This window comes from Epinephelus fuscoguttatus, linkage group LG16, assembly GCF_011397635.1.
Source record: "Epinephelus fuscoguttatus linkage group LG16, E.fuscoguttatus.final_Chr_v1".
Classification (NCBI taxonomy): domain Eukaryota; kingdom Metazoa; phylum Chordata; class Actinopteri; order Perciformes; family Serranidae; genus Epinephelus; species Epinephelus fuscoguttatus.
Window position 1 is genome coordinate 7,982,745 of NC_064767.1, and position 25,244 is coordinate 8,007,988.

Sequence of the window (25,244 nt, forward strand, 5' to 3'; positions counted from 1 at the left end):
TGTGCTCCTTGGCTTCGGAAGTAAGGCTCACTTACAACGACAGGTAGGAAACTAGTTAGCCTGGCATGCTAACATGTGTAGCTTATATTTGAGCTTACGAACACACCATTTAGTCCATTCCTGACCATTACTTTCGTGACTTTTAAGTTTTGGAAAGGCTAAAAAAGATACCACCCTACAACTTTCAATTCATTTTACAGCTCCATGCACACAGCTTCCGCATGTTACAAAATCCAAAACTGGACAGCACGGACTGTATATAAAAATGGACGACATAACAGCTACCCAAAAATGAGGTTAAATCATCCTGATCGACCCCTGGTGGCTGGCTACAGTATAGGTCATAAACCCTGCCTTCTCCATGTTGGCTTATGAGATGAGGGCCAAACTACAAAAATCAAAATACATGTAAAAACTTTTTTCCCCAAAGATGGTCTCTGTCATTTGAGGTAATTCTTATCAGGTTGATGTTTGTTCAGCTGTTCATTTTCTGATAAGTTTGGTTTTAATTAGTTATTTGGTGCTATAAAAAGGGGGTTTGTCATCAGGACTGACAGCTGTGATTGACTCACAATAGATGCTGCGTTTCATTGTCCTCAGAAGTCAGAGCTGAAAATTATGTCAAATTTGAGTCAACTGCGCTCCAGAACAACAAATCAGAAAACCAAGACAATGTCAGTTCGAGCCAGGATAGACACTGAGCAGTATTTTCTGCATACAAACACCGTAGCAACATGTCCAAGGATAGAAGCAGACAGTGCTGCATGCACGAGTGATTTCAAGACACAAATTTAAAACAGAAGTGCTCATAATTTATATATCACTACAGCGTTTAACTACTGTTGATGCACGGAGCAGCCATCTTGGATTTTGAGGTTACGAATGGTGAGGTTCCTCCAACTTTCCAAGTCAGAAATCTTACTTCAGGCGGTATTCCAGTTAACAAATCCTACTACATATTCAGAAATTCCAACTTCCCAGCTCAAATGGAATGCACCATGAATTAGATGGGTGTATGCACGGGACCTCGATACCATGGCTCCACACCCTCACTGCTGCACAGACTCTGGCTCCAAATGATGTCACCAGCACAAGATGGCAGTGCCACCAGGTGTTTTAGCTTCATTTTCATAGTGGGAGGAAGTGGAGACACATCATCCACCTGTACAGTCTATGTTCAACAAGCTTGGCATGCATGGTTTCAGTTGCACTGTACAGGGGAAGGGGGTATCATGGTCAGCGGTTAATTGACCAAGAGAAGATTTCTTTTTGTTTTTTCCCGAAAAATTAAAATGGAGGACCCTTAACAGGAAAGATTCCACACCAAGACAAGTGAAGCTGGCTAGGTTGAGAGGACCATTAACATGTTCTGTGAACACATAATGATTTATGTAAATGCATAGCCCGGCTGTGATAACATCTATGAGCAAAAACATATTTAATATTTTGGAATAAAATGAAAAACGGAAATATAGAGGGAGAGATAAAGATAACAGTTAGCAGGTGATAAGTTGATCAAAGTTGATCAAAGTTGATCAAAGATAAAGCAGCTTAGGATCAAGAGGAAAGCATAAAAACCGAAATAAATTAAAAAGAAGTTGATGCTGGAACAAGTGAAGAATACAGAGAAACCAAAGCAGCAGATTGGTAAAAGCAAAAGAGCACCATGTGGTCTGCCCTGAGCCATGACACCATGATTAGCTTTAACATTTCACACCTCTGTTCCCCCCATATTCGTCTCTCTCTGTCTCACTCTGTCTCACTCTGTCTCACACTGTCCTCCCTTCTCCTGCTTCAGCTCCAACTGTCCCCCAGCATTGTTCTCAGAAAGAAAAAAAACAGAGGATGGATCGTCTTACCTTTTCAGGAAGGCAGAAAAAAAAAACACAGGCAGAACCTAAAACTCCCTAAAAACACAGGGGAGAAAGGGGGGAAGTGATGATCATGGCATAAGGAGGGAGGGGGGAAGTGGGTGAGGAGTGGGAGGGCTGGAGGGTTTCGATAAAGAGAGGCTGGAAGAGGAAAGCAGCGAACGTAGTCTCTCTGATATTGATCAAAAGTCTCTGATAAGAAACCATTGCTGGCAAAATGTTCCTCACGCAGATACGTAGATACTGTAAAACCATGTATTTAGAGGTGTTTATACCAAAACCCAAACTAATGTTTTAATCCTATGCAAACATTTCTTTCACACCTAGGATAAAATGTAGAGCTTGGCTAAACAGAGGTTTATTAAGACAGCCCAGACACACAATAATGCAGCCATAAACATATTTTTTGGCAAACACATATCTATTATACACACACACACACACACACTCACACACACCGACATGTTACCTCATGCCAACCTCATTCTGTCGCACAATAACAGCAGCATGATTCATGACATTAATAATGATAGGTGATACTAAACACTATTAATGACTTCTCGGATTACATTCTTCCTGTCAGTCACCCAAACTGGAATATCATGACCTTTGTGTACACCACAAGTACTGAACATGTTCAGATGACTTGGTGATCTCAGTAAACTGCTGTTGCACCATTTTGGAAGTGACTTCACAGGAACACTAGTAAGCACCACTGCTACGGTAAGAGTTACAAATAAAGGCAAAAAAAATCCCACAAAACAATCTTGAAGTTTCCCTTCCAAAATCTGATTTGCCCTGTGAAAAATAAAATTGGGCTTTAATTAAATGATTTAAAGTTCACTTGGAGCTGTAGTTGCCAAACCACACTTCTACTTCATGTTACATTGTCTTCTGATTTGTTGCCTGGTCAGCACTTTGACTTCTAATGATTTTGATTTCACTGTCCTGTGATATAACATATTTAATGTCACTGGGTAATTTGTTTATGAAAAGCACAAAACGTGCTTCTTGTATATCCCAAAGATGCAAGCAAATGGAAGCAATATTTTAACGCCTAAATATCAGTCATATAATTCAAACTAGGGTAGTTATTGATAGCTCCACAGTATAAATAAAACAGTGCAGTGCTAGGGCTGGCTTATCAGATTTTAACTACATGATTATAGTAGATAATGTAAATAATGCTATCATTCAAATTCATATCTATGTTTGATTATTATGGATTTTTCCTGGGTTTTTTTTGCAGGTGAATTACACTCAAATATAGTGTAGGGAGTTGTAGAGAGAGTCTGTAACCCTAACTGTACAAAATCGTACAACAAGAGCAACTACACTAAAAGGATAGCAAAAAGACAATGAGACGGCATTGGAGGAGGAAGACAAAGCAAGAATCGAGAGAAACGGAAATGATTTAAGAAGCACTGCATTATTTACACAATATTATCATATGTGTATTATTAACATGATATCAATATTTCAATTTGAAATATTACATCATTACAAGTATATCATAAAACCTCTGAGTTCTACCTTTCCATTTTCTCATTCTGTATCCATATCCACTTAAAATAGACATCTATAAAACCAACTAAGTCATACTGGTTTGCCATCTTAGGACTGAGAAGTTCATACAGAATTTTTAAAATGACAAATCACCACATGTTCTTAAGATATTCAGACCCCTTTAAGTTAAGCTCTGGAGTTCTCTGTTTTCCACCGTATAATGTTTTTGGTGAGGAGTGCAAAAATAAGAGTTCAATCCCCATCTCGCCCTGCCTGTGAGCCATGCGCTATATCAAGGGGGACTTTACAGAAAGTTGAGACTTCTCTCTCTCACACACACACAGGGCGGATGTTATCGTCGTGATCAGGTATGTATGAGAAAAACGACACACACAGACTCACTTGCCCTCTAGATAAGGAGGTACAAGTTTCCAGCTTTCTACTGCAGCCATATCCTGTTACTAATACTCTGCCCTGGGCATGCACACCTACACATATATACACAAACACACACACAAACACACACACTCACACACACACACACACACACACACACACACACACTGCCCTGGGGCACAGGAACATCAGCTTCCACTATGGGCCTCCGTTTCTCACCCTTTTGCTGTCTTTCACCTCTGCATCACCTCTTAGCTCACACTATGACCTTTTCACACCTGTTCACAGACGAACTATAACTGCTCGGCAAAGACAAACACATACAGGTGTTAGAATGAAATGCTCATAAAAAGTGTGTAAAGCACAGTATTAGTCTCAAGACATTGTGTATTTCACACCTATGAATTAACACACAGAGAAAAACAGAAGAATACAAAAGCAAAAACTGGGAAAACGTTACCCACACACGGTATCCACCCTGTTATTAAATATTTAATTACTACAGCAAACTCTAGAGTAGCAACTATGCTTCGAGTTAATATGAGGTTACACACAAAGGATTGAGCAGTTTCCTTTCTCACACACCTTCCTCAAGGCTGCGTTTGCCCTTTTGACTCCAATAAATCAAAACAATAAATATATGACTGATTTATAGCCAACACATAAACGTGCAAATGGATTAGCAGCTTTTCAACATGAAGCTTAATTGTGGGCAGATGTCTCCTGTTATGTATCACTCTTATTTTTCTGCGTCTGTGTTGCATTTGCATGAGGTGAGAGAGACGAGCCAGGAGGCAGACAGATATTAACAGGTACAGGCAGACAGATGCAGGAGGCTGAAACTGCAAGTGACAGTGAAGAGAGTGCAGGTGAGCGTTCTTTGGTTTACAAATGTCCGGAGATTTAGGGCACCACTTTTCTCTGGAACAGGTGCGACTCACTTCCTCAAGGCCAGGTTCAAAGGTCATGAACTGGAATGCCATGTCATAGCAGGGATATGTGAATTTGACTCCGAAACCTAATATTTCCCCATTTGGCTCACCTGAATCCTTCTGACTGTGACTTTCATGTTCAGCTTACTCCAACTGTCCGTCTTGCCCTTAAGCAGGGAAGTCAAATTTACAGATGGTATGAACGAACCTATTGTTTCATTTTTAAGTTCCTGTATTGGTCTGTTGCATTGCAGAGCTACTTCCTGGTTCTACTTTAGGTAATTTACCTGCTCACTATGTATATATATATATATATATATATATATATTTATATATGTATATTAACATGTGCAAACAACGGTAGGTATATATTATAATGTACAGCAAATGGGTCATTATTGGTAAATGAAACTTGACAGGGTGATACAGTTTTATATCACTTCACATTAAGGCCCTGCATCACCCTGTTGGGGTTCATCTTGCAATAATGATGTTAGTTAGTAGCAGTTTATTATCAACATGTAAGTAGCAAATAACCAACATTACATTATCCCTTTCTTACCATATTTTGCACAACAACAGGTGCATTCATACTATCTGTAAATTTAACTTCCCTGGTCACTGTACATTATCCTGCCTGACTCATTTGTCTATTGCTTCCGCTTTGCATCTATAGTATGATCGGATATGCGTCCACAGCAGCGGTCTGTTACTCATAGCAAAGGACTGTTATACAGAAACAACAGATCGCAGAACGTCATAATTGAACAATCAGAATTGAGTGCTCAACGAAGCGGTGTAATAAATCAATTTAGATCGAGTTCAGATTCAGATAAACAAAAGTAGACATCAAACCAGAAAGACTTACCACCAACCAAATGATAATCTGAACATTCAACCTTTGCAGCAGGTTTACTAGGAATCGTAGTTTTTAGCTTATGTAAAAATGAGCCACATAGTGAGAAGGTAGGTCATCCCCAAGACCTTGAAGTTGAGTCAAGAAGCAACTGTGAATTGCTATTTACTTGAGTTATCAAATAACAGCAGGAACTACTGTCACTTTCTTTTATGCTGTCAAATAAGAGTTTTGGATAACGTGTCTACGTAGAAGGCGCTCAATACCCGTCAAGCCTGTATTCTTTGGCCGTACTGTATCAGTTTGTAAATGTCTGTCCAGTGGAGTCTGTGTGACATACATGGAGTGAAGCTGGTGAGTAAAATGTTTTCAGGACTGAAAAGGACAATGGGGAAAAAAGTTACAAGACAATGAAAGTTTGACGTGAAAACCCTTTTAGTGTTGTCAGTGTCTTGTCAATTGAACGATGTGGGTAACCTAATGCAGACAAAACACAGTCAGTGACAATCCAACGTGACAATCCACGCTGGCGATACTTGCTGACATTTTAAAAACTAATAAACAATTACAACACAGCAGATGTTTCTTTTCTTAATGCCATTTTCACTTTTCCCGCAAGACTACCATGTATCTCATGCTGATAATGTCAACAGTGAGCTTAGCAGAAGCACCTGGATAACAAGACAAGCTGTCACTCTGTGCCTAAATCTCCTCACACACATTCACACAAATACACACGCATATACACAAGTGAGTAAGGTCTTGACATGTTCACTCAAAGCTTTAAGGGTGAGATTAGATGGGCCTATCGACAGTTAACACACACACACACACACACTGACACAGTGAGTGGTTGGATGGACAGCTCCCACAGCACTAAATGGTAAACAGCAGGTTTTAGGTGACGTGTGGAATGTAGAAAATGCTCTTTCATAATAAGCTGCGCTCTAACACTGCAGGGCGGGTCAATCTCTCTGGCTTTCTGTGAATGTGTGTGTGTGTGTGTATATGTGTGCTGATGACCAACCTTTTGGTCTGACTGAACCTGTCACGGCCAACTGTATGTGTGTGTGTGTGTTAAAGTGGTGGACTTAACATGATGAAGTGGTTTTAACAGGCAGAGATTAGATGTGTGAACAGCTGAGCACAAAGTGGCAACATTAGAAAGGCGATAAATTTAACTTGCACATGTAAGCCCACATGCTCAGTTGTGACACGTCTAGACAACAAATATATTGCATGTTACCCTGTGTAAGATGGGTCTAATGAAGTCTTGGTTGAAATGAAATAATATTGAGGCATGTCAGATGGTGTGATAAATGTCGTAGTAAATCGTAGTGGTACAATGTGTTCATTTTTAAAAAACAGATGGAGGAGGGATGTCATCAACTCGCGTCATCTATCAGCACTACTCTCATGTTTTGTAAATGAACCCAGGCACAGCGGGGGAAAATAGAGCATCATGAAATGCGATTTGGCAAAGTGAGTTTGAGGTAAATATGTTTTTAGCAGTGGCTTTACACAAAAGTGTGCTCTGTTTCCCAATTGTGTACTATTTTCCGGGCAGTTCAGGGGCATTTGGGGACGATATTCTACTGCACATCTTCACACATTAAAGTGTCACTTTGTTATTTTTTTTTTTTATCTTGACCCTATTTTCCCATTTTTTATGTGTCTAAGTCGTATTGAGAGAGATCGCTGCAGCTGGCAGCAGCAATACAGGCTGCAATTTAATGACTTGGGCCATTTTTTGTCTGTTTACTGCCACTAAAAGTGCTTGTTTTTGCCACTGATAGGCTCAGATTATTTCTCTAGGTGTCTGACAACATTGTGGAAAGGATCCCTACAGAGACAGAGCTTTTTGTTAGAGTAGGATCCTTTTTGTTTCGCTAGAAACATCCCCAAGTTTGCCATCACCAAACCCACCAGACTCTATTCAAATATACAGTAATTTTAGCATGCATAGAGCCAGCACTTCTCCACATCTAACTTGGTGAATAAAGGTTTTATTTCAACCAAACCAAGTGATTGCTTGTTAAAACGGTGTAAAGACAGACCAAGACGGCTGTTGTGAGTTTTATTTTGTTTCAGTTGACTTTGAATGAAGTGTGTTTTATGATAACAAAATTACTGCTTATTTAAATGTAGTCTGGTGGGTCTGAAGATGGTGAATTCAGGGCTGTTTCTGAATAAATAAAAAGAGTCTTGCTATTTAACAAAAAGGTCCATCTTTGTCCATATCCATAAGTTGTCAGACACAAAAACAATCTGTGCCTGTCTGCAGCTAAAACAAGCACTTTCAGTGGACGTAAATTGACGGTGCACAATTGCCCATGAACATTACATTGCAGCCAGTTTTGCTGCTGCCAGCTGCAGCGTTCTCTCAATAATAGACCAATTTCAAAATATATTGTTCCCATTAATCACTTTGACAAATAACCATGGGAAAACAGGGTCCAGGCTCAGGATGATTAAAGGTACCCTTTAAGGGGCGTCGGTGGCTTCGTGGATAGAGCAGGCGCCCCATGTACAAGGCTGTTGCCACAGGGGCCTGGGTTCGACTCCAGCCTGTGGCCATTTCATGCATGTCACTCCCGCTCTCTCTCTCCCCCTTTCACACTTGTCTGTCCTGTCAATTAAAGGCTAAAATGCCCCCCCCACACCCCACCCCCCCAAAAAAAAAAAAAATCTTTAAAGTTACCCTTTAAGTAAACACACACAACACAAACCTTGTACACACAGCACAAACACATCCTCACGCTTGGGAACGTACACATAACTTAACCATAGCAGACTGACAACTGTGTACCTTAAGTGTGCCCTGTAGGTGCTTGTGGGCATGTATGTGCACCTCACACTTACACTCACACAAACAACCCTCCTTTATCACTTTACCTGACACACTGTCAGTAACAATTGTGCAATTCATGTCAGTTAATTACAGCAGATGGACAAACTGGTGTGACTACAACTGTCAATTTCAGTGGCCTAAAACTATTCCTTCATCTTTACATTCAGACTGCAACACAGACACCTAAATATGTGAAGAAGAAAAAACACTGTTGTGCTCTCTAACAAACACATTGTCCACACATAGACACTGTGTCTCACTTTTTTTTTTTTTACATTTCTGTCATCCCTCTGCTCTATTTCCTGGTTGGTACCTGTCTTCAACCAGGTGGGACTCTAGAGTGTGTGTGTGTGTGTCTGCCTGTCTGCTACTTGAGCAGTGACATACTCAGCAGAGAGTCACAGAGAGTTCATCCAACAAGAACAGGAGGATGTGCCAGGACTGTCATGTCCCAACAACTTTACAGGAAAGCTGAAGCTGACACACACACACACACACACGCTTACTCCCACATGTACCAAGGAAACAATGCCCTCTGTATTCTTCTATACTTTATAGATTTGAGATTTGCAGTGGGAGGTAGCCATTGAGCAATAAAAAAAAAACACCTCTGAGTGCGTATAAATATGTCTAGAAACCACATTTTTCTTTCCTCATTCTATTCCCATCCCGTTCTGCCAACATTTCCTTGATACATTCAGTAAGTGTGTTTAAAACGGGCCAAGCATTAATCAAAAGAAAGAGGGTACAAGGTCACATTTTTGGACAAAACATGAACTTATTTCCCGCATCTTCCTCATTTCCCTGGAGTTTTCTGGAAGTCCCCCTGTGAAAGCTGAGATGGGCTGGGTCTCTTACTCTGGTCAGGGCTTCATTCCCCTGGCCCATCCCCATCAAAGGCCTTCTGTTTAGGGGTGAAAGAGTCCAATTTCTGGGCCTCCCAGAACCAGGCCGTATGGTGGCATGGAGAGAAGGGCCTGGAGCGGGGAGGTGCTAAGTGAGCAGGGGGCTAAGCGAGAGCCTGGGGAGTGAGTGAACAGAGCCAGCCGACTAATGGTTCCCTCGCTGGGGAGAAGAGGAATGTGTGGTGGGGGAGAGGAGGGGAGACAGGGCCGATATATAAGAGGGATATGTGTGTATGAGGGTTATTTGTAGATGTTAGGGGAGATGAGTGTGTGTGTGTGTGCTTTATTTACCCACAGCGCCCCCATTAGGGAGACCCTGGAGAGAAGTACATTCAGCACTTCATTCATTATACTCAGCTGTCATCTGTGCGCTCACACCAACATTCATGCGCACGGACAAGCAAATGCATCCAGTCATTCCTGCGTGATTATAACCATGTACGTGCAGCGGACACGCGGTCCTTCACACATTAACATGTAAAGCATGCCACTGATACAGTCAGGGTTACACGTTTAATTCCCACTGGGACTACCAAGGCTAAAACTGTTTTCACTCAAATACAGACTTAATGAAGGAACCAAACTCCACAGACAGAAGATACAGTAAAGACACATGGCTCCAAGTGCTAGTTGTGATATTAATCATTATGGGAATGACTATGATATCTTTATAAGGAATCATGTGATGTGACGGTTATTAAAAAATGGTTTTTACTCCAAATCTGCTAAAACATGAAGAAGGAAAGGGAAATAATGGTAATGGTCAAGAAGCACTTGTTGCCCTGGATGCATTCCTAGTTCCCAATCTTTTTGGCTTGTAAACCCTTGAAATAAAGCGGTGATTTTCTTCTCTAAATTTGTCAGACTGTGTCATTTGCACTATAGATCGAGGCCTAAAGAAAAAAAAAATCTAGTGTTTCTACTACAAAAAAAAGCATTAAGAAGTTCATAAAAAACTGATACACATTTGGGTAGAAAAATACGTTTGTCTTTATTTTCTGTCCTTTTTTATGATCTCCTGACCCCAGAGATTTATCTTGGGACCCCTTGGTGGTTCCTAACCCCAACATTAGCAGCAACTGCCTCAAAGCACGGCACTTGTTACAATGGAGCTGCTCACAGGCCGGTAGACGCAGACAGTGACATGCATTGTCTGGCCACTGATGTGGCAAGCCGCCAGGTGTTTGTGCACAATGGTAAAAGCCACCACCCACCACGGATACAGGTCATAAAAAAATAAAAAATAAAGAGCAGTTCTGGAAAATAAATATTTTTCTTTGGAGTCTTCCTTTTGCTCAGTTGGTTATACGACAAATACAGTACACTGAATGTGATGTGTCCCTTTCTCAGTCTCTGTTTTTTCTGTCAATCACTACATATAGCAAAGGTTAAATTTAGTTTTATAACCTATAAACATCTTCATTTTTTTTAAAAGGTAAAAAAAAAAAAGTTTCTAAAATATTGTGTATTAAAAAATGTTATATTAAAGGACATTAACTGAAGAGTATTAACATTTACTGTCAATGCCATTAACCACGATCAACAAGTTCTTTAACTCGACTATATATGACAGAATTACAAAGCTAATTTGCATTCATAATATCTTTCTCCAAATGCTAATGTAAGTGTACTGTACACACAGGCCATAGCATTTAAACACACTGTCGATACCGACACTGCATTTCTCTGCACCGCAGAATAACTACATCGACACTTTGACCATATGTGTGCATAAACATGCATTTTTAAAGTCTTGATCCTCATCTCACCCCACTCACGTCTGCAGCTGTATGCTGCACACAATAAAAGACGGAAGGAGGTGAAAGGATGGAGGGGAGGATGCGACTCTCCTGTGAAAATAAACATGTGAAACAAACACCCAGTGTGTGGGGGTCGGGTTTCGCTGCTGTGACGACATTGAGCGTGAGGAAGAGGGCCATCGTAATTGGAGCCAGAATAAAATACTGTAAAGGCATGGCCAGTGAAATACACACACACGTGATTCAGTTCAAAACTCTGTTAGAGTATCATTGAGTCCTTCGCCTAGATGTGTGATGCGCAAAACACCACACACACAGGTAAATCAGGAAATGAGCATAAAAACAGATGCATGAGCATAAATACATGAATATATAAATGGTGTGTGCAAAAACACATGACCAGCACAGGCCACGGTAAATTGATCAGAACCCACCATGGCATATCCACCCACATGTGCAGGAAAACTGACACTGTCAATACAGTTGTGGGAATCCCCACATACAACAAGACACAGTCACTCAAATTAGTCATTTACATGTACAAGTACCCCTGACCTTATATGCAAATGACTTATCAGAAAGAGGTTAAGTTATTCCTCTGCACAGCTAACAGGATGTAACTTAAAAAACAAACAAACATGAGGAGATTTTATGTCGTGTCATATTAGTTTGTATACTGACTTCCATCATTGAAAAAAACATGCCCCAGAAATGCTTCCCATCACCGCCTCCAAAAAAAGAAACCTGCCAGTCAGGCATTACTGAAAGTACACCATGAATGTGCACATATAGAAGAATGTGAAAATGTGACACAAATCCACGCATGATAGCGAATGTAATATCGAGTATCAGTACGGTATGTGTGAGAAAACATTACTCTGTTTCTCTTGCTATTTCCCTCTCGCACTCGTCTTCTCTGTCTCACCTGAGCTAAAGGTCCTGGGAACAACACGCTTACTCCCGTGGTGAGTGACAGCTCATGGCCCCGAGGCAGCCGGCTCCGCCTCCAGGTGAGGTCTGACCGTCTCAAGTTTCCACCTCAACCCCCTCATTCATCTCCTGCTCTCTCTCTCTCATTTTCTCGTAATGCACCTTAAGGCTCACCTTGCTACCTGACAACACTGCACACACATGCAAATTCCACAATAAACTTGCACAAATATAGCACGACAAATACACAGGACAGTCACTCAAACACATATACTTTTAGTGTATTAAAATTATCTACACATGGACATACAATCAAGTGCACATGCTGTCATACAAAATCACACAAAAGACAAAAATACAGTAACAGAAAAATAAACCCAAAATGTCACATCCCCCACCCTGCCAGGCAGTTGAGAGAGCTTGCGTACATCCGTGTGTGTGTGTGTGTGTGTGTGCATGGGTGTGTGTGTGTGTGTGTGTCTTTATGTGTGCATGGGTGTGTGTGTGTGCACAGAGCCTGAGGTAGTGGGGTTTCTATTACAGTGAAGCTTCCTTTCCCAGGTGAAAAAGCCAAGCAAAGAGAGGTAGTGTAAAATCTCACAGCCTCGGGGGACGACAACACCACTCGTACACCCTCTTCCCCCTCCCCGCCTCCACTGGTACACCCCTAACTGTCAATAATTCCATTTACATTCACTCCAATAATCTGATCAAAATCACAATAATGTAGTACGGCAATTATGTTAACCGCCATGTAGACACCTTAACCAGGTTATCTTATTTGTATTAAGGATAAAATATGAATAAATGTAGGTCAAGTGAGAGTGCTAATAAGTTGTAAGATAAGTTGTCTCATACTACCACCGTACCCAAGGACAGTACATTTATCCATGCCCAAGTCGATTTGAAAAGTTGGTTTTAACAGTTCAGATGTGATGCAGAACAATCACCACTCCATCTGGCTTGGTCTTGGCAAAATGCTGGAAACACCAGTAAGTCCAAACTGGTAATAAAAGATTTCCACACATTCAAATCTATGCAATACTTAACTTTATTGTTGAGCAATATTACATCAGAGCATACATCTCTGATGCAGGTCAAATAGACCGAAAGCTCAACAATAAAGTGAAATACTGCATGGATGTAGGTGTGCAGAAATCTTTTTCTAACAGTTCAGGTGTGAAAACCAACTGTACTAAAACACAAAAGCCGACTGCTATTTAGGTTGAGTAGACGTTGTAAAGTAGAGTCGAAAAGGCCACACAAATCCTCATTTGCATACAGCATGTGCAGATCTCAATCTCTGAACTGCACGGCCATGGGTGATAAAGTAGGAAGGCAGGCGAGAGGGTTTTCCTTGACAATGTCTCCAAATTGCGAAGGCTTACAGCGTTTGGGATCTGGATCCTTTTCTACACTGTTGCAACAACATAAGCAAATGTCACGTAGATGATGACACAACTTTACTCCAGTATGGAACAATATTACTAATGTGAAAGCTGAGTGGCGGGGGAATGGAGTGAGGGGGTATCATACTCAGGCACAGTATGAATCAATTGTCCCTAATATGAAACTGTGTGTTTGCATCTAATCTTCAAACGTCAAGAATATTCCCCAGAGATCTGTCACATTTCTCCTGTTTCAGTGAGAACACACCCACCTACATAGTCATGATTCATTTTAGCTCTGCAAAGCCTAAAAATGCACTCCCCAAAGTTCACTGAGCGGTCTGAAATCCACCTGCCAGGCTGTCTCGAGCCAAAAAAAAGATTTTGCCAGGACTGGGCCAGCTACTATATGAACCCTGTAGCCATTAATTTGGGTATTTACATCAGTCTATCTGTATATTTGGAAAGGCACAGCACTGGTTGATTTGCTGTGTGTGTGTGTGTGTGTGTGTGTGTGTGTGTGTGTGTGTGTGTGTGTGTGTGTGTGTGTGTATAAGAGAAAGAGAGAAAAAAAGGGAGCGAGAGAGAAGGTGGGATTGGATTAAGATGACACATTGGATGTATAAATGTTCAAGTGTGTGTGTGGGGTTGTTTTTGTAGGTGAGGCTGTGGTGAGGGGGGAGTCTGTGTGGGTGTGTGTCACTTTCTCTCAGCCAATCGGTGAGGCTTGGCACTCTGGTAAGAGTACGCAGCGTGGAGGCCAGAGGGAGGCATAGAATGAGCTATGAGAAAATAAAACAAAAGGAGACAGGGATAATGTTCTCAGCCATTTAAATGAAAGTGCCAAAAAATGAGGTCTGAAAAATGTGTAAATTGAAACGGCTGTACTTGAAGCCATTCATTTCCTGTGGTATCTGGGTAAATATTATGAACTCTACTCCAGAATACTGAGCACACTATCCATCATGACTCACACAAGCCAAGCTTGAGCTCACTTTTACTCCACTACTAACATAATTAGTTGGAGAATTATAGTCTATACAACTGTGTGTGTGTGTGGGTGATGATGCCGTTTTGCCCCTGGCAGCTCTAAGGAGGAGAAACATATTGCCTCAATCCAGGATACTGAGTGCTACAACATGGAGGCAGTGAGCCAGGGCTGCTCGCACACACACGTACACGCACGCGCGCGCAAACACACACACACACACACACACACACACACACACACACACACACACACACACATATATGCATATATGTATAGAGTTCATAATTCTCTGGCTCAGCAGGTGTTGAATGAAGATTTAAGTTCCTTTACACCCTGTTTTTGTCTTTTTTGCATTCAGTGTATGTACAGCAAGTACGTCTATCATATTTCTATGAAAGAGACACTGTATTTCTTTCTTTGTCTTTAATCATTGATATCATTTTTACCAGCCACTTTGACCAGCTAGGCTTGACAGAGATGATTAATTTGTATAATTACAGCTTTACTTCATAGTGTCACAGTAATCTTCTAATCACTGTCACATCTGTCACTGATCGTTCAGTTAAATAAAATTTCCTAAAGGAGCATTGTTTAATATTTAGGGGGGTTTAGTGGCATCTAGCAGTGAGGATTACAGATTGCAACCAGCTGAAACTTCTCCTAGTTCAAATTCCTCCATTGTTTACTGTTCAGGAGGTTTTAGCCAGGAGCCAAATCATTCACAGAGATCTCTTCTGCTCCAAAATAAACTGACCAGGTGATTTAAACCGGTAAAAACACTCAATAAATCAGTTTCACGTTACAAATCAATGTTGCTCCAATACTTTTCAGCCTGTCTGCGATGTGCCGCTAACCCAGCACGTGCTCGTATGTGCTCATCTTTTTTCTCTGATAACTAAATGTGTGCTCACCATTTTTCTGATCCAGACATTCAGGGTTTTTTTACAAGGAGTCAAATTATCTGCAAAGGTCTCTCCCTCTCTAAAACAAACAAATCTGGTGATTTAAACAGATAAAAACACTGAATAAAGTAGTTTCATGGGGAAAAGACTGCATTTTTCTGATGCTGCTTGTCGCAGAGGGGCTGCTAACTATGCAGTCCGATGCAAAAACATGAATGGCTCTACTGAGAGCTGGTATGTACATTTGGGGTACTACAGAAACATGGTGGTGCAACATGGCGGATGTAGTGGATAAAGATCTACTCCCATATCTCATTCTGAGGTAAAGAAAACCAAATGATTCTTATTTGTAGGGGATTTCACACCAAAGACAACATACTTCTTATATTATATTCCATTCCTGCCAATATATCCCCCTGAATCCTAAACACTGAACCCTTAAGACCTTAACACACCAGGAGTGTGACGAATAAATGACATGAAAATCCAAACTGTTCATACTGGCAGCGATGCAAATTTGCAACTGCTGCAACACTTGTTCAATAAAAGGTGTGAAGAGAGTCGTGACAGCTCATTCTCCATTAAAAAATGTTTTTAATATATAAATGAGTTTCCTTTTAGCAAAATGCTCTGAGCACACTTGAGGTCCCTCTGGTAAACAGTTGCACAGTGCATATGTCTAGGGCTTTTATTGTGAAAGGTAAAATGCGCTGTCTTTGAAACAAGTAATAAAGTTTGGTGTATTGATTCAGACTACAGAACCTCTGTGTTACTGTTTAATACTTGTCTTTAATATAAGACAGGGTGCTGAGATACACAAACAATCATGTCGTGATGGTGTGACATAACGTTTGCAACACACAGCGTGACTCACTGATGTCCTTATTTGCCCTGTGAAAGCTCAGAAATGTCAACCATTTCGTTCCAACCTCGCTCTTTGGCCAAGTAATATTTGCGTCACAGAAACAAATATATTAACGTGCAATTAATTAATTATAGTCAACTGACAAAAAAAAAATGCCCTTGGTGTGAAAAGACCTTTACATGTCCAAACAAATGAGCTCTTCACAAGTGCTTGGGAATACCAATGCATGCCGCACAGTATAATTTGCCTACATTTCATTTCACACCTCTCTCACTTTTTCTGCCAGTTTCATTATCGTTATCTTGTGTCACCATCGACTCTGAGCGTGTTTGCACAAGAAACATGTCAGTCTGTTTGGAACATTGGGTTATAACCTCTTGCAGTGCCTTTATTTTGTTTATTCCTACAAAGCTCAGCTTTTCCACTTCTTTCGCGGTTATCTATTCCACTGTGTCTGAAGCAAATCAACTGAAGACTGGTTATGTCTTGAACTTGCCATGACAACCAATAAAAATGTAACCTCACCACAGTTGTGTTTTCTAATTCTCCTCTGTTAAAGGATAATTCAGTTTTGTAACAAAATATTTTATGTTAATACTATTGATAATGATGACATTGTATTCATTAAGTCAGTTGCTGAGATCTGTAAATGCTACATTATCACTTAAAAGAAGTCAGATGGGGAAAGAAACACGAACAGCCAGACAATCATACAAGTGAACCTCCAGATTAGCCAACTGCTTTGCAGGAGAAATGGTGAAATGGTAAAAGTTTTTACCCAACTTTTTATTGTAACGTGCATCAGAACATACAGACCGACTCCCTGGTTCAACTTAACTGTACTTTACTTGCCATCGCTGTGTACACACATAGTTTTTCTGTGCAATGGTGGAATAATTACTGATATTTTGGGTACGCTCACCTTTGTTTTTCACTCCAAACTAATTTTTTTCAATCAGGGGTGTCAAACATACCACCCGTGGGCCAGAACCGACCCTCCAAAGGGTCCAATCCGGCTCACTAGATGACTAAACTAAAAGGTGCCAGGTTTCAGGAGCAAGTTAAACAATGTGTTGCCTACTTTATGTAAATTTCTGCTTCAGAGGCTTTACACCCTGACTAAAATACAGTTCTCTGATATAACAATGAATACTTACTGTGACCATGTTTTTAAGATATTGAACATTGTGCAAAATATTGTCAATCAGCAGCTTCAGTTCATAAGAATCTGTATCAGGAAATGTATGGATAAATGCACATGTGATGACAGTGAGAAGCAGACTGACTGAATGCAGAAAAACTGAGGCATACTGTTGAGAGTGTATTTATTTATTTATTTATTTTTCTTAATACATCTCAGGTTGTTCATCTATTTTGTTAAAGGATGAATGTCTATAGAATGTATTTGTAATTCTTAACACAAAAAAGGTATTGGAGCTGATGGTACTTATAGGTTATCGTGTGATGGTTTTATTGGTCCGGCCCAGTTAAGATTAAATTGGACTGTATGTGGACCATGAACTACAATGAGTTTGCTTTAGATAATCTGTAAAAATTAGCATTATCTGTGTGTGTACAATGGTATCATAATTGATTTAAACAATGGTCAGAGCTATGAAAATTAGACAAAAGTTCTAATACCATGCTTTTTATCAGAGAGAAAAGAAAAAACCACCATTTATTCCTTTAGACACCAACCCAAGATGTAAGCTAAGATTTTAGCTGCAAATGACATACAAGTCCCATACACTCCTATTCCTACTTCTCATTACGATGAGCTTTCCCATAAATGCAAAATGTACATATACATAGCATATATACACACACCTGCCTAAAGAAACTGCATGCAACAACAAAGTGAGGCATGTTCTCTCCCAGGTAATTGTTGCTAAATCCTTGTCTGTCATTAAATGAGGGTGTCAGCTGTCATAAATAAGAAAAATTGGTCAGTCTCTCAATCTCTCTCCCTCCGCAGGCCAGCACAAATGATAGATGAGGAGAGGTAACTGGATGGATTTCTCTCCTCATTCCAATGCCTCCAATGCTACCTGCCAGCTGGCCAGACAGAAGCAGAGACTTCTGGGATAGATTTATGTGTAGTGGTGGGTCTAAATTGGCCCCACATCAGGATGGCCTCTCACTAAAGTATTAATAATGATGGTTCCTGTTTGAGTGTGTGTGCAGGATTCTGGCAGCCTTTACATGTCTGGCTTGCCCTCTCTAAGCTGTTCTCCGTCAGCAATACCACACAAGCACACGCAGACGCATACGCACACACACTAAAAAGCACATTACCAGAAGCACTTGCAAAGGCCAACACACATGCATGCATGCACACGGACACACACACACACACACCACCTCCTCATCCCCACTTGGCTCTGGATGAACCGACCACAACACACAAAGAGGCTCAGGAGATAGAGCGTGATGACTAAAACTGCTTCTCATTCATCACTCTCTTTTCAACCCTCTCTCTCTCTCTCTTGCCTCTTTACTCACCCATCATAAATACCACTGGTGCGAGAAAATCTATTTCCCCCATGTCCTCACACATGCACACTAAAATAGAGTCATTTCAATGCCTGTCTAAACAATCATTTTCACGTCTGAGGCGAGTTGGTTGATACTCTGCTGAAATGTACTCAATGTGCCCTGCAAGCCGGTGGCTTCTGAGCTGAAGTGCCAGTATTGAAAATGTACACAAAGAGGTGTTTATCTGACGGACGCTGGACGGTTTGAAGCACACTGACAATGTGCTTCCACTAGCAACAGATTTGTGAGGCTTTTGAAACCACAGCTAACCCAGGCAAGTGCAGCACTGCAATTTTCACACATAGTAAATTCCACGGACACGACTTTTTTTATTCCATTGTGGAATGACACAATTTCTTTATGAGGACCTGCAGAATAAAGTACGGAGGCTCAACATTATATTTGTATGGAGCCACTCAGTGGTATTATGATTGGTAGGTCTATTAATCTTTTATATTCAAATATAGGAATTAAAGAAACTTAAAGATACTTTAATGTTAGTAGCACTTGACGCAAAGTGAGGCTTCCGATCTCAACAAAAAAAGTACAGACCAAATATGACACCATCGTCTGTCAACATTGCTCCTGCACTGACAGATATGTGTCCCCTCTTCCCCTTCTGGAGATCAGTTCGGTGCAGGACTTTGGAAAGGTTAATTGTTGAGGTTAAACTGTAAGAAAAATCTACATCTACGTCTTCAGTATGAGTCAAGTTGTGAATATTTTCTCCCTTTCCTCACCTTCTGTCCTGTTTCCCCTATTTTTAGCATCCTCTCTTGCTTACTTTCTGTGTTCTGTATACACCACTCTCTTCACCTCCACATTGGCCATGTTATGTGGTTTTGCTCTTTAAAGAATGCCACAGCCGTCCACAGTGGCAGCCTGAGAACTGTCACCGAGACCGTTAGAAAACCATTAACAACGGCTTACGCTCCTCCACTGTAATCACAGCCTGTTTGCTTTGGAAATGATGGGTGAAACAACAGTCACTTGCAACGAGGCAACATGCTCTTGATTAAACAGGCTCTGATGTGAGATGTGGGCACTGTTGATGCAAATAGATCTGGAACCAACAAGTTGCACACGTCACAGAAACAGGGTGGGGGGACATTGGGGACGACATTAAGTGAGAGGGAGAGGGAGCCAAGAGGCCTTGAAGCTGGAGAGCACTTTTTTTTAATCCGTGCAACTGCCAACATGCCCATCAGCAGAGGTTCAAGTGCTGATTTACATGACTCATGTTAAGATTTATGCCCTTTAAACGTCTGCACTGAAGGGGGGCTCTTATTTGGGTCAAGTTAAGGTCAAGCAGAAATTGACATGAGTGCCACTGGCTGACTAAAGCTGGATGCAAAACCAGATTCCATATACACTAAGTATGTAAGGCCTGTCTCGCATCTACTGTATTACATCTACTGTGTTACAACTATAGGCAGCTCTGCGCTACAGTGCATCTATAGTATGCAGACAGAAACGCAATGTGATATAGCTTATGTGTATACACAAACACACGTATACATGGTGTGTACTGTATGTAAACATGGATGACACTGGGTCGACCTCTGGCTCACCTGGTAAGGGCCTTTGCAGCAGCTTGGATTCAATTCCAACCCTTTGCTATGTGTAATTCCCCTGCTCCTTCCCCTCTTTCCTGTCTCTCTCCAGCTGCACTACAATAAAGGCAAAAAAGCCCTAAAAATAGTCTTTTAAAAAAAATTCTGGATAGCGCTGTTGCCATCTTGCGCTGGTCACATTTGGAGCCAGAGATTGCGCAGTACTGATCTCTGCGGTATCCAGTCCCCGCCCATGCACCCGTCTCACCAATCCAGAGCAGTGCTATTTATCTCGAGTGCACACACGGCTGTCAATCATGACGTCAAACCCCACTTCATGTAGCATTACATAAGTAATTAAAGCCAAACCTCTCAGCAAAACGAACGCTTGAACATGCATGAGCGTGATGAGAACTACATAAAATCACAGAAACTTTGGGAAACATTTGATCTATTAGTTTGGTCTATGTCCCATCCGCTAACGTGGAGGGGGCGGGGTTTATGACCTTCACTGCAGCCAACCACCAGGGGTGATCGAGATGCTTTGGCAGCACTTTTGGGGAGCTGTCATGTCGTCTATCTTCATATTCAGTCTATGGTAGACATACACAACTCACATGCTGTGAACTGTCAAAGAACATAAGAGCGATCCTGAAGAATGCAAGAGTGGACTGATCATTTCACACACACACACACACACACACACACACACACACACACACACACACGCACACACAGTAACTCTAGCGGTTTTCCAGCGGGTAGAAATATCATTAGACAGTTAACTGTACATTACAAATGGACTGCCAACTGTCTCTGGAGTACCACATGACCACCGCTGGCTCCTACGATTGGCTGGCAGGCAGAACGGCAAGAGTATCAGGTTAGCGATTGATTGGGTGACGTGTGGTGGAACAGATGGAACAGAGAGGAAGTGTATTCCCATGAAACCACACCAAACCTTTGGGTTTTTCCACAGGCAGGTGAGGTGGACACACACACACACACACACTCTAACAAGACAATTCCTGAACCTACACCTCTCCCTCTTTCTCCCTCTCTCACTGGCTCAGGCTCTTCCTGGCTCTCCCTCCAGCCCTCACAGGCTATTTGGCTCTGCATAGATCTTCATTATGTTTAATTACCTTCTTAAGTTTCACTGGAATGAATCCACATGTGAGTGAATTGGGGGGCGTTCTTTTCCTTTCCTGATTCTAAAGCCATTTTTTATCTGCCTAAGAGGTGCAATAAATCAATAAAAGACAAAAAGCAGAATTGACACACTTTTCCATGGCAAGATTTACATTGGAGCTAAACTTAAAAAAATCAGACTGCAAGTTCAACAAGATTCATGTTTTTACTGGCTGACCGTAGCAAACATGGCTGGTAATGTCAAAAACTGTGTTTCAGTGTGCAAGAAATGAGTTCTGGAGAAGGCAAACAATGTCACATATAAGCAAATCTAACTGCAGTATGTATGAATAAGGATAAAAATCCATGTAGTTGTATAGAAGCCAACAAAAGCTGTTGCCAACACTCATTTGGCAAGGCAATCTATCCATACTCCTCTTTACTGCCTGAAACTGCTTTTATTTATTTGTTTATTGTCCTACCCTTTCACACTTTTTTGACTAGTTCAGCAGGTGGCAGTAGCTGTTATGAGTGAAATGGACATATGGGCAGATGAGGAAGTGGCTGTCCTTGCAATATATTGCCAGCTACAAAACATTCATACTTTGCATAATCATTTTCAGCTTTCACAGATGTTTGCTAAAGTACACAGACCTTTTTATAGGAAAATAATAAAGGGATGTCAACTGAATTTTATGTCTCAGTGTTTCCAAATGTGTTTGCTGGTGGTAGTTCACTTACAATATTAATGACCATCTAATCTTATTCAGCCTCTCATCTCAAAAGACTCTAAAGCAAGTAAAAGCCCTGATGGATTATTGTCTAGAGGAATTTGATACTTTCAGCGGACCTGCACGCTGACAGTGTCATAGTTGTGGATACACTCTATGCTGCTCCCTCGGCCTCTTCATAAAAAAACAGGAGGATGACAGGATGTACTTTTTGGTCAATTGGTCATCCCCAGTAGAAAAGACGGTAGACGATGAGGCCTCCAGTATGAATTAGTTAAAGTAAGGGGAGTGAAAAATGACAGAAAAAGATTTGTTCCTTTTGTTGCAAATGCATTTACAATCATACTATTGTGTGACAACTAGGACCAAAAACATATGCAATTAGTATTTGGAAATTACAAATGGATGCAGCAGCTGGCAAAGTAAATGTGCAGCGCTGGTACCATTGACAACAACAAATCAACTCCCATAGTCAACAAGTCCCGCAACCCATATGTCCATATAGGTCATTTGTTCCTGACCTCTAGTATGATCCACAGGAGTGTTCCCTAAATTAGCCCCTGTGCCGGTTTGGTTTAGGAAAAAATTCTGGCTTGGGTTCAAATAAGCGCGGTTGTTACAAAACTTGACTGACGCACACAGCATCACAATGTCACAACGTCACTTTACACACTTAATGTGATGCTGTGATGTTAAATAAGTTATATATGTATAATACATAAGTATGTAAATAACTCAATGTTGACTTTTGTTGTCACAGGGGAAACAAACTGCAGTGTCATGGGTCAATATTCTGTGTTTGTTTGACCCATCAATCCACCCCGACCACCTCAGTACGTGGACTTTGTCGCCTATACGACGTCAACTGAATTTCTCCTTTGCTCCCGTCATAATTACTACGGCCATTATAGGGTTGTAATAACCTGCTTATACAAACAACCTATGGTGCTGTGATTTTGTTTATATGAAGGCCTAAGAGGAGGGAAAAGTCTATTTAAACTTGAACAAAAACAACGTTGTTTACCTCTGCCTACTGTGAACATTAAGTGATTTTTTCCAGTAAAGAGATTATAAACGCTGTAAGTTCTGAGAACTCACTTGACTAACCATCAAGTTTTGGTGTGCTGTGCAACACACAAGCCAAATGGCTTGACATTATTTGCCCTGTGTACAACTGTATCATATTCTAGGACACGCCTGGTTGGGAAACCCTGTGGGAGGCAGAAGAATTGCTCAAGAAGATGGCAGCCTAGTGGTTTTATTTACCAGGAGCAATCTGAGCCGTGCCTCTGAAAATAGTCTCATCTCATTCCTCCTTGGTGAACTATATAGTATACATTTCAATATTTACTTGAAGAAAAAAAAAACTTAAAAGAAAATCCATCTGCATAGCTCCCCTCTCTGGGTTCATTCAACAACACTATTTTTCCTCTGAGGGAAAATAAATTGTTCAATATTTCTCCACCATTACACGGGATCCCAAATGGGGGAAAAATAAACAAAAGCAACTGGAAATAGCCTCAGGGGCAAACGGCTAAACAAACTCTTTGTTAGAATATTCTTTTTGCCGGTGCCTCTCGAGCTCTCAGTCTGGTAGGAGGTCTGCTCACTCACTCTCTGAAAATAGGTAACTGAGCTGTACCTTTTGGAGCAGCCTGTTTGTGAGGTAGTGCCGAACATAAGAGCAATACAGTATACAGTATTTTCTTGCAAGTTTACTTTTGGATCCCTATCATTTTTCCCTTCAAAAGTGCAATCACTTACATCACAACAGTGTGCTACGTTGTATTTTGTCTCATTGCATTTATCCCCTTTTCACTGCAGTGACTGACAGTTCTCCACAATACCAACACATAGAGTCACCAGCCACCTTGTTTCACCTGTGACGGAGGAGCTTCACCTCAATGCCATTATGTACCAGCACACAATTGCCCAGTTGCTAGTACAGCAACAAAATAATGCTGTCACGATACCATAACTTTAAACTTTGATACAATACTCGTTTAATAAAATGATATTTGAGACCGCTGTTGACATGACGGCAAAAGGAAGAAAAGTCCTAGGCACATAAAGTAGGATCATTTTTTTCTTTTTTGTTAACAACCTGCACACAGTACTGGTACCGAAAAAGCATGCCTTCAGTTACACAACTCGAACACACACCTACAGTTACATGGTGGATTCGTTGAAAGCGCCGTAACAGCCACAGCCATTTTCTTCCCTATTGTTTCAACTGAGCAACCCTGAGTTGAGATATGTGATTTAAGTTCAAACTTTTTTTCTAGCTTTGTTAGTTTGGATACTATCAAATGTGTAATTAATGGTGATCGTATTATTTTAAATTTTACAACATACATTACCTCTAACCACCTTCCCACCATGGATGCATTAAAAAAAACCTGAATAAAGAATTGGAGGCGGGCCCTGTTCATTCCTATAAAGTTGCTCAGTGGCACATGAAGCAAAAAGTTTGACTTCCCTGGTGTAAAACTGATCAAATTGTCCACATCATTTGGCCCTTGGAGAAGGTGCACTTGAGATGTTGGCTGCCAAGCGGCTAACTTCCAGTTTGGCCCTCCGCTAACTTGAAATGGGACAAAATGGGGCTCTTCTAGACTTTGGAAATGTTATCCGCCCGAATAAATCAAATCCTGATAAGGAAACGAGTCATTTCACACAGGCTGTGACACTCAAAGAAATGTATCCACTGATTTACAGCTGTCTCTTTCGCAACATAAGTTTATGGGAAAATATCGTGTTTGGGCCTGTCGGTGTTTACGTGAAAGATTCAGAAGTTGGAGTTACGTAATTTGGCCACTATGCCAGATTGGCGTCAGAGACTGCTGCACTTCCTGGGAGCCTGCTTCCCACCCACAAATACTGCCAGTATTGTTCAGTGGAGCATCCAGCCAAACCTTGTGCCCCACTGTAAAAGACTGACTCTAGTGTCTGCTGAGGTGGGCGGCTTTATCGTCTGCACCTCTGGGTGGTCCATTCAGTCAACTACCATCTGTCTCCAACTCCAAATTGTTTGGTATGCAAGAAAAAAAATCAGATGCAATAATTGTATCAGTTTGTTAACAAGTGCTGCATTGTGAAATAGTCATAACTAATTAATCTGCCATCATACACACTGCATGT